The following is a 12,074-nucleotide window of genomic DNA, read 5'->3' as shown; positions in this document are numbered from 1 at the left end:
AAGTACGACATGTACTTATGCTTGCTTTATTTTTCTATACATTAGATAAAAATCCTGGATGGGTACCAGATTGCTGGTTTGGAGGGGTTAGGCTTGTGGTCAACCAGTCAGTCGTCCCTGTGGATTTGGAGTCTTTGCTAGAAGATCAGAGTCGACTTTCCACTGTCTATACTCTGAGGTTATTTTTCTTTTACTAATACGTTATGTAATAAGTATTGTCTCTTGATATTATCCTGATTTGTGGCTATATGTGAGATTTGACTTCCTAGGCTCACATATAGTGTGTATCTGGTTTTGTCTTTAAAACTGGGTGCTACACACACCGGCGTAGGTGGCAGCTGGTTTTGCCGCCTTTGTTGTAGCTCCTCACCGTGTGCCTAGCCACATGCAAGGGCAACCACGCGAGGGTCCAGAGGGGTATGGGTCTGTAGAGACTCCGCCACCATCGGCGGCTGTCCTAGAGCGTCCGCCATAGCGCACTCATGGGATAGAGGGTGGCTAGGTGCCACGACGTCACCGATGCTAGAGCCGTCGCTCTCAACATCGTCATCTATGAGGTCATGAAAAGGGGTAGGAGCGTAGCTCGCCATCCCCATGAATTCAGATGTGAGAGGGGGGCGCCAGCATCCTTTGGAGCCCCCGGACATACGCATCCGTGGGAGATGCGAGGTCATAGGAGAACCGGTTGCATGGCAGTCGCGGTAGGGACAACAGGGTCCCTCTGGAGAATTGGCGAAAGACAGTAAATAGTGAGTAAATAACAAAGCGTACATTACTCATAGTGGGGTTTGAGCAGAGTGTATGCTCAGAACAAAGTGCAGGCGCCTCACCATTGAAGTCGTCAGGTGTCCCAAAGCTGATGGAGGATGTGCCTCCTTGTGGAGGTGCAGCACGTCAACCCGGTCGGCGACGAAGTCCAGGCTTTCAAAGAAGAAGGCCTGGGATGGCTCAAAGATGGGTGGAACTGACATCCCAACAAGTGGGAGTGCGGGAAACTCCAATGAGCCAAAGCAAGTCATATCGCTTGAGCCCGCCATGGCGAGGATGGTGAAAAAGTGGGCCATCCGATGACCAAAAGCATGAACGTACAGTGTCTTCCCCACGGACAGCGCCAACTGTTGGGGCAAAAAGTGACCAACACGTAAATATTTGCAGTTTTGCCATACGTTGTGATCGGATGTGGCCTAGCACTCAATGACATAGGGTTTATACTGGTTCAGGCAACATGCCCTACGTCTAGTTTGAGTCGGTCGATGACTTTATTCCTGAGCCTAGGTGCTCAAAGTTTATTGTGGGGTTACAAACGGAAGGGAGTAAGATGGGGGTGTAAGAGGGACGGTCAGACTCTGGTCTGAAGGGCTGAGAGTGATGGGAGCTCCGCTATGTGTTAAGTGTTCGAACATCTATTGTTCGTTGGAATCCTTGGCTGTTCGGATCGTTGGAGCGTGTTTCAGTTGTCGTCTGATTTTTCTTCCCATTGGGAGAGAGCGCATCCCCTTTTATAGATGAAGGGGACAGCCTTTACAAGTGAGTGAGTGAGAGAGAGAGAGAGTTCATATACTACTAAGTCTTGTTGCCCATGTCATCGGGTACAAGATGATGGTAAGCGCCCATAACACTGTTTGTGTTAGACGCATGTGGGAGGTTTTACCGTATTCACCATGTATGGCAAATGACGGCGCCCACAACACTGTCGATGCCCAGAGGCATGTGGGGGGTTTTTAATGTGTTTGCCTGGTATGGGAATTGATGGCGCCCACAACACTTTACGGCAAATTATCGGCGCCCACAACATTGTTTGGGTTCTGACATGCTTGGAAGGTTATAGGGCACCCTTCTGACATGTCCTGTCTGTACTGTCCTATAGGTGTACAGGGTATGGTCCTTGGTTTTGTGGTTTGACTTGAGCGTCCTGCTTTATTTGCTCTGCTAGTTTCCTAGTCCTCACTGAGCGAGCGTCCTCGGTCGGTTGGTCCTAGTCGGCTCTAACTACGCCAGTCAGAGAAGAGCTGTAAGCAGAGATTCAGTGTATCCTTGGTCAGAGACGTGGGTCAGAGTCGAAAGCGTTGTTGGCCAGGCCTTCCGGTTGGAGAGGCGGGCCAGAGTCGAAAGCGAGGCCTTCTAGTCAAAGAGGCTGGCCAGAGTTGAAAGCAGGTGTCGTTCCTCCTTGGCTAGGCCTTCTGGTCAGACATTGGCTTGCCCTTCTAGCCTATCGTTAGGTTTTTTGGCCAGCCCAAGAGTTACGCGTTGTTCACAACATCGTCTTCTGGGCCAAGCTTTTGCTGGGAAGCAGGTCCATGTGGGACCCTGAGTTTATGAACCTAACAAATAAGCTTGCGAATATTAGGTACATCCTGCCTACACTATCCTCCATGACGATATAAGTAATAGATGTGGGCTCGTATCATGATGTTGCAGGCTTCTGTGCAAGTGTTGCTCAAATCGACCAAAATGATGTGGTAAAGTCGAAGTCGAACTCATAGCTTATATTCAGATTTGTTGTTATTCGAAAGCTTCATTCTCATATCCATTTTTTGTGCCAACAATTATAGGTTGAGGACTATGACTTAACCTATGCAGGTTGTAGCTTTGAAGCCATTCTAAACCAGACAATGTATGCATTGGGTTTTGATTGGACATATGCCGATGAATAGCCAACACTCACTACGGAAGGATTTCAGGAAAAGCTGATTATGACTAAGTGGGGATCATCTGACCCACCGACTTCTTGACCACCGCTTATCATCTTTAGTAGACCCTGTGCTCATACTTTTGAAGCAAGAGAGAGTGCACTACTTAATGTGTTGCTCTACATCAATAATATTTCTGGATACAAAATCAGTGACCTATATTTCACCGAGTACATAATACAACGTAGTCAAACTTGGCGGTGATCTACTTGCGCTTGGATGAACTTGGTGTGTAATTGAACTTTGGGGTTGGACATCTAGTTTATTGTAATGACTTGTTTTAAATTATTATGGTTTGTATGAACTTGATGAATGGGGATGATCATTGTAATATATAAGCTCTTAATTAGTTCCTTTCTTATGTATGGATGACGTACAATAGTATAGCACAGAATACATGTACAAAAACTATTTGAAAGAAAAACAAATTGAATGGAAAGAAACTATAAAAGAAAAGAAAAGAAAAAGAAAACAAAAAAGGTGATATTTAGTTATACCAACCGGGACGGGAGGTGACCGCCCTCGGGATCGGCCTGGAGCCCCCTTTAGTCATGGTTGGTATAAGTAACCGAGACTAAAAGGCCCTGATTCAATCCTGGTTAGACAGCCCAGGACTAAAGGGCGGGCCTTTAGTCCTGGATTGGTAGTCCCGGTTGGGAAACCGGGACTAGTGGGGGTTTCCCAAGCGGGACTGGAACCCCCCTAGTGTATTAAAGGCACAAGTAATATACAACACAATTGCATTAATAATAAGTATATATAGAAAGTTAAAAAGAAGCAATTAATCCACTTCTCTATATATGGGAATGTTTGGTATAACTTTCCTAAGAAGCTGCATAAATAGCAGAAAAGTGTTGTCAGCATGAACTAGTCTAACACAACTTCTACATTTTAATTAGTACAAATGGGGGTTACGCGGAAAAGTGAGTCTGAAAAAGGTATAGAAAAGGGTGATGTTTGGCTTATAGTTCCAGTTTAGTTTGACAACGTAACACCTCTGGTGTTACGGGCTTGCTAAGCACCGAGATTATGGCCTGAGAGATAGATCTAATAATATAGTGAGTTTGTTTACTTAGCGTAAAGAGATGGTGATAAAAAAACTCCTAACAAAAAAGAATAGAATGAGTTGTGTTAATTGTTGGCATGAAAACAATTTCTACGAACAGCGACCCATTTATAACTAGAGTATAGTATGGAAATAAAGATTTGAGGGCGAGTTACGTAGCTGGGCATGTAATTTTAAATCTTGGAGAATAATAATGTCAGCTAGTATTTTTGGGAAGCTTGGAAATCAAATTAAAATTAAATCCACTCTTCACGGTTAAGTCGGCAAACAAATGATTTACGTTTAAAGTGCCATCTTTGGTAAATTATGTAGTGGAACATACTTAAATAGTGCTTTAATATTTTATTCCTATGAGTTAGTACGAAGTATGGACTAGGTCATGACATGTTATCAAGTTGAAATTGACAAAGTTCCGGCCTTTTAAAAATTCAATCATAAGTGTTAATGGTTGTTTAGTTCAAGCGGGACTCTCGTCCATTCTAAGTCTATAACGATAATCGACAATGTCATTTTGACATTTAAATCCCAACAAAAATAATTAAGCAATTTTTATATGTTGGAGCACTATTGGTTGCCCCAAGGTGAGCACTTGAGAATGGTGTAGGTTATAGTTGTGTTGAGTGTCACATGGATCTCGAAAAAAATTGCCTAAGTTCATTAGAACGCGTTGCGAGCTCTGTGTGAACGCTCTGTCGTGGACTGGAACTTTGAGGACGAACTCATCTTGGCACGCATGTATCTTCCTCTCGGGTGGCCCTTTTGTTGTGTGGATTAATCCGTTAGATAGCTGATAAGATCAACTTTAGAGTCATGGAATTAGTTGGACCTCAATTGTGGTCGTTAGCAATTTTTGTGTCGCTTTAAAAAAGCGTGCTCATCAGCGTTTGGTCGCTGGCTCCGTAGGCATGGACACCATGTGCACGCTGTCGTGGCCAGCCATTCCTGGCTAGGGTCGTGCCATGGTTAGCCTTGGGCACTGACGGCCGCTCGTTAGGCTGGGGGTGGTCTAGGTCGCCTCCGTGAGCCACTGCGCTGATTGGCTGTCGTGGCGTGGCCGTCGCGAGCGCAACAGTGGTCTATAACGTTGTCACGCAGTCACCAGAGCGACGTGATGCCCGTCTGACCTCTTGAACCACCTACCTAGCCAAGAACCTGGATATCACGGGCATCTGCAGCATCGCGACAACGTGCTGCTGCATGCACATGGCCGCATGTGGGCACGCCTTAATGGCTATGTCCGGTCGTGGGCCACTGCACCAATGTTCGCAATATTAACGTGTGGTCGTGGCACCTCGGCTCAATTCGGCGTCCTTATAGTAAGGCCTCGTAAGCAATTAGCGGTTCTGACCATGCAAGTCTCCTCCGATGCCCTCCCTCGCATCAATTTGGAGTCTAGCTCACCATGGCCATGTCGTCGCCATGACCGGAAGCGGGGAAGAAAGGTAGGGGCGAAGCAGTAGCAGTTCATTTGATTGTGCCCACGAGCTTGCCCTGACTTCCTTGTGTCAGTGCTTGCCCTTGGGCAGTTGAGGGATCCATCGGAGGGGGGAAGCTGATGCGGCCATGCCACCATAGAGCCATGCCATCTCCACCACGTGCACGTGGCTAGACCTGCTCGGGCTGCCCCCGCTCCCACCGTCACTGCTGACTGGCTTGGGGTAATCTACTGTTGCTCTCACCTCTTTCGGTTGTCTTCATCATCGCTCTTGCTCGTTGAAGTAGCCCCACTGTCATCGTGCACCATACTAATTCAACCGCCACCATGGTCGGCTAACTGCAGCGTTCCTTCGAGTTTCCAACCGCCGCCCAGTGCAGCCGTTTTAGTTTGGGAGCGTGATCGACCCTCGGGGTGGGTCTGCGCAAGCCCTAGAGGGCCGGCATGACTGGGCCATGCCGGTCAAAACCGTGCCATCGCGCGCGGGCACGTCGAGGGCTATCCCTTTGCAAAGATAGGATGTTCTAAAGACCCCGTGCAAAAGTTGAGTCTCTAGCAATAGTGCCAAGCAGTGTAACCTAATTATATAGTAGTGCGGGCCCATTTCTGCAAAACTGCCGCGCGCACGGTCTCCCCCGTCTAGGCCATTGCTGGGCCAGCCGCAGCACGCACGCCGAGTTCGCGTTGGGCTGTTGGGTCGAATAGGTGGTTGTCAACTCTTCTTCTTTTCCAAAGCATTTTCTGATTTAATTGTTAGAGGCAAACTTGTAAATTCAAAATAAAACCTTACAGGAATCCAAAAATTGCAAAACTTATTTTTTTAGGTTCTTAAAATCATGATCTATCTTCTAGTGTATTTTATTCACATAGTTTTATAGAATTTTCAAGAGTAATCTAATTAATTCAAGATGCTTAATATTGTTAAAACATAAACTTGTAGGAATTGTTGTGATGAATTGGTAATAGCATTGGCTCTGGAATTTTTACAGTAGATACCTAACAATATTAGGTGCTCACTGTAATTTTTGTAGCTCCATAATAATTAGTTTGCTAAGGTAGCTAAATGAGCCCTAGTTCATAAATATACGTTTAAATCAATAAACTGCCGAAACATCTAGGGATTTTATAACTAAAACATTGTGGGAAATTAGTGCCTAGTTCGACAACGTGGATACGTGGCCTAGTACATTAATTGTCAGAGCTGGCTCGTTAGCTTGAGAGGCGTAATCCTATTTTAAGAGTTGCGATTGCCGTTGAATATTTACATCCCTGCGTTGCATCTACGTATTTCATAATAGGAGCGATGTTGGGTCGCGGAGTCGTCTGGAGTAGCAGAAGCAGATGGTGACTTGATGATCATGCCATCATGATGAAAATCTAACTTGGTTTTATTTTTCCTATGCAAGCCCCAGTGTATAACCCATATTATTCTGCATTTTATTTTATGCTTGTGCATTAAGTTTAAGGAGTTGAATGAAACCCACTTGCATATATATATCCTTATCCTATGAGTCTTACGAGTATGGCATGATCGTATAGATTGCTATGCTACAGGACTCCGGTAGAAGTCGAGTGATTATCTATCACTCGCGAGAGATAGGAAAGATATTATTGTTGTTATTATATTACTATCACATGGAATATATATGAATGATAATTGGAGACCGGGTGGAATGGTACTTTGGATCTGGACTTAGTTTGGCATTCGAGCAAGGCTCGGATTGCACTTTGTTTCGCCCATGACGGTTAAGGACCAGCCGTTGCATTGGGTTCTAAGCATGTCACAGACTTATTATCTTGAGCACATACTTGTTTATGGGAGCAGGAAAGGCTCATTGCTCTCTTGTCGTGGGTTCTAGCTCTTTCTGGACCGACTGATTGGAGGCAGAGATGGTGGAGGTCTAAGCACCACACTGAGTTCGAGACTCAGGTGTGGGGGCTTGGAGTCCAAGTTTGGACGGGGACCTAGACCCCTTGATAGGAGAGTGGTGGGTTGGTCCTACTTGTGCCTAGGGTACAAGCAGGGCGTGTGTTTTGGGGTACCCAGCTGGGCACATTGATTCATGAATCGCCAGGTAATCCGATATGACTTGTCTATAATCTAGCACCATAGTAAGAACTAGAATATAAAAGATGGAAAATGGTTTTGATTGCTTACCACATGCTTGAAAGTAGCATAGGTGCTTACATAGAATGGTAGTTAATAAACTAATGGTGACTGCTAATAAAATTGAATATAAGGACGCACGCTTAGTAATGCTTCCTGCAGATGCAATAACCCACAAGCCAGATAGCCTTGCATATCCTTAAAGTCTTTTCTTTCCTCCTGACGGATAAGTCTTGTGAAGTACAATTGAGTACTCAGGGTTTGTTCTACCCTATTGTAGGTGACACGAACATGTGGAGCTAACACTTATGTGTGGAAACCTCCTAGTGGGCTCAGCGAGGATTTCCTTAACGTTGCGGACATAGAGTTTATTTGAAACTTCCACCCAAAATGTTTTCCAATGGAAAAACTTATAACCTGTTATGATGGATATAACGGATCATCATGTTAGGGTTTAACTTGTCATTAAATGATTTTATCTCCGCTGAAACTCTGATAACATGGTTATTTTCCGCTATTATAAAAAATAAATATTATACTCTAATGTTGCATGGAAAGTGATGCAAGAAATGACTTAAGAATGTTATAAGCTTTATTCTCTCATTTGTGATCCTGATGGAAAAATGTGGATTTTTGGGTTCTCCCTTGGGGTGTACTCGACATAACTATGCAATTTAGTGTCCTCCCTTGAGTACTTTGTGTCTAATGGAAGACAAGTACCCCTGGAAGGCATTAGATTAGGTGGTTCTGCCACAGACCATAAGCATCATATAATCTATACCAAATAGACACTATATCCCACATCTAGTCATCTAACACACATGTATGAAGTAATTATTTACAAATTCTTGAAATAGACTAAAAATCTAAGATATATAAGCATGTTGTTGACAAATGAACATGGGATACTTGGTCACATAGGGTGGCCCTTATATTTTGGGCTTTTGTAGGAAACCAAGAGTGAAATTTGGTACCCATGCCCACATCATGGCGGTGCGGCACCTGTGGGTTCAACTGCCATCCTTATCTCTAGGCCATATAGTGGATTCAAGTGGAACAAGACCAGCAATAGAATTGCTAATAGAATCAATTCTTAGAATGGACCATTTTTTTAATATTGGCTTTTGGAGATAGAATTCATGATACAAGATGAAACCAACATGACCACACAAATATAGATGCATGTAATCATGATTACTCTAGCATAGGGTCCACATAATTGTTATGATAAATGTAAACACATCAATGGATGGGACAACCAACAATTTTTGCTAGTGCGCAAGGTTCTTGTCACATGGATGCTAGGTGGTGCACTTGGAAAATCAAACACGTCAAAGGATACAATCAAAGAGAAAAAGAGGTACATAAAGATATAAGAGGGTTTAGAGTGTCATATGTGGTAGTAAGACAACTTTGTTTCTCTTTGTATATAGTACTAGCAGAGTCTAAATTTAGTAGTTGGCCAAGAGTCTATATTATTTACAGGTTTTATGATGAGCACTACGCTTAGCTAGTACTAAATATAAAATTAAAAACTTGGGACATCAAAGAAAAGAAGCCACGGAATCTAGATTTGAGAAAGATTATGGTATATATAAATCTCCCTAATCACATAGTGTTCAGACAGAGGGGCTGCTATAGCCTCAATTCAAGCTAAAGAACAAACATCATATTGAGAGGTGGCGTCCCGCATCATGCAATTTAGGCACCAGAGAATTCAATGTTGAAGGGGAAAACAAATGGAGAAGAACCAAAGTTTCAACTAAGGACACTCCGTTATGTGAGGTATGTCATAGAATTAATCTGGTATTAGAGATGCATTCTGACAAAGCATCTTGCGGTGTTGTTTCCCATTCGTTCTAAATCTTCACAAAGAGGAATTGAATACAACATTGTGCAGTGGTATACCACATTGTACAATGTTTAAAATTTTATGTATCCCTATCTCTGTCAGGTAGTTTTTGGAGTTGACTCTACAATTAACAAATATCACCACACACACACAGTCGGTTTGAAGGTTGCTAGAGCTATTGGACATACACCCACATATATGTTTGCCCTTGCCACCAAGTGAAGAGATCAAAGATCAAAGCAGTTATTAGTATAAGGATAAAGATCATTGGTCCAAATTAAGCCTAGTGTGCATCTTGAATCTTATGTGGGAGGAGGGTGTTCAAGGAGTTCTAGGGCTAAGATACCTTAAAAGTGTTGCCATGCCTTGTTTGCATCTCTCTACATATTTATTTTGGTATTCTCTTATCACACTTACTTGTTATTAGAGTAGAGTCATGAAAAACTTTAGTGCACATCTAGGTTGTGGAGGTTTTTACTTTCTTAAGTTACACTTGGCTTGTTTTATGTGCATATATAGCAAGAAACTATTGAAAGATGACCACACCACTCCTCACTATATTATCTAAAAGATTATGTTTAGTACAACATGTAACCATGCAAAGCTAATAGTGAAGTGTTCTTATGGGTATATACTGCATAACACACGTTTTGCATTAGAGTATATGAAATGTGCCTTGTATTGATGAAACAAATAGAGTAAAATACATGTGCAGTCCTGAAACTTGTTCTGAGGGTTATACAATAGGTTCCTAAACTCTTAAAATGCATTTTCAGATTTCTAAACTTATCATGTCTGTTATTTAGGTCCCAAATTCTTGAAATGCAATTTCCAATTCCTGGTATTTGTCCTAGAGTGTTATTTTAGTTTAGATGCCCCTGACCCGCTCCACACCTTGACATTGAATGCCATAGTGGATCCCCTTGACTCAAGTCTTGACCATTGGATGCCACATGATGTGAGGGTAGGCCCCACATAGGTCCAGCTCTAGGGGGGGTCGAGCAAGGCCACCACTCCGAGTCCTAAGTATCTCAGGCCTCTCCAAGATACATGCAAAGTATAGTATAGACTTTTCTATAGGTACATATAGAAGTATGTTTGAATCTTTAAAATGTTTGGGTCGACCCTTTTTTTTGTCTAAATGTCATTTTGACAAATAAGGGATTAGAAAAAGTGACATTTTGAGAGTTTAAAATCTATATGACACCCTAGGATGAGTTTGAAGACCTAAAAATACATTTTGAAAGTTCGAGGGCCTACATAACACTAGAACAAACTCAACCAAAATATATGCCACGTCATTTTAGGAATAAAATAACGAGAGTAGGTTTTATAATTCCTTATTCAAACACTGCCATCGTGTTAATTCAAAACCTCTCCCGATCAAATCATGTGCGCACTTTCCTGCTTGGTGCGTTGATTGGACGTTACTGTACATCTTTTGTACGTTCATGGGTGTTTGTCGTGAGATGTGGTTTGTGGATGTGTTTTCGTTAAATGACGATAGACAGAAATCGATACTCAAGTTGATCATAATAATTCATAATATCTAAATAAATTCTAGAATAATACCCACTGCTGGGGCCAGGCTGTCACTTATATATACTTGAACCAAATTAAACAAGGTTTGAAATGGCCAACTAAACAAACTGTACACGTACTTGACATTTGTAGATGCCGGAGTCAGCCTGTGTACTTTCATTATTTCCGCTATCTATTTTAAATTTTCAAGTGGCAGGCAACGTTTATTAACAACAACAAGATGTTTATTGTGTAGTACAGTAGTACTCTGTTCATTCTAGTTTATAGGTTGTTTTGGCGTTTCTAGATACACAACTTTTATTGTATATCTAGATGTATAATAAAAAGTTATGCACCTAAAAAGATCAAAACGACCTATACATAATTTAGGACAAAGGGTGACGGTAACTTTGTCAATTTCAATGATAGTTCCGTAGTTGATTGTTGCAGCGGCTGTAGCTGCTCTTTGTCTCACAGACTCCAACAACAGCTGCTTTTACAAGCAGCCGAACAGGTGTTCAGAGACGGTGTACATGCATATATTGTCATGCGTGTAGTGTATAAAAAAGATCCTTATACTATCTCTTTTTTTTCTTTTTAAGATTATGACCTTTTCCCAATAACCAATAATTTTACAATTGATTTTCATAATGATAACTAGAAGTCGAACTATTCCATTCCGCACGATCACGTATGTTCTCCAAGGGGAACAAAGGATTTTGGACCGGGCGGAGATTCTAGTGCTGGCAAGAGCAACTTTTTTCTTCTTTTTTTTTTTTTTGGTGCGAAGAGCAAGAAAATGTCAAATTTCAGAAACAATGAACAAGCTGCAATCACGGAGTCTAATAAATCGAATGAGTATATCAGCGATTATTCATGCATAGGTAGCACTGAGCTCGCCGATGCCGGATGAGGCGCCGGTGATGAGCACGACCTTGCCTCTCAGGTCCTTCTTCCTCAGCGGTTTCACGAACGCCCACGTGAACAGCTTCACCGGTATAGAGAAAGGGATGTATATCAAGATGATAATTGCGGTAGAGATATGCATCACCAGGCTATGGAAAAGAAGATAAAGATCCATGAGGGACAGGGAGGGAGAGATAGATGGTGATGATGCCGTGCGTTTGCCCGGTCTCTCCTTGCAAAAGCGTGTGATTTATGCACACACTAGGAGCTGTAGTACTTAAAACTGGAGCGTGATTACCTCGTCGTGCCGAGTCCGGACAGCTTGGATACGCAGGATGTCATGTACGCCATGTTCGTTTGGGTTTGTTTGGCTTATAAGCCGTATTTTTTCAGTCAACAAACAGTATTTTTCTCTCACATCAAATCAGCCAACAGTACTTTCAACTATAACTTATCAGCCAAACAGGCCCAAACGAACAGGGCGGTAGACCTCGGCC

General features: G+C 42.7%; 1 pseudogene; it reads right to left on the bottom strand.

Moving 5' to 3' along the window:
• Positions 1-11,752, bottom strand: part of LOC136463393 (11-beta-hydroxysteroid dehydrogenase A-like) — a 51,909-nt pseudogene extending 40,157 nt beyond the window's left edge.
• Positions 11,753-12,074: the final 322 nt, after the last annotated feature.

This window comes from Miscanthus floridulus, chromosome 7, assembly GCF_019320115.1.
Source record: "Miscanthus floridulus cultivar M001 chromosome 7, ASM1932011v1, whole genome shotgun sequence".
In the NCBI taxonomy this organism is placed as follows: domain Eukaryota; kingdom Viridiplantae; phylum Streptophyta; class Magnoliopsida; order Poales; family Poaceae; genus Miscanthus; species Miscanthus floridulus.
This window is presented reverse-complemented; position numbering and strand designations above follow the sequence as displayed.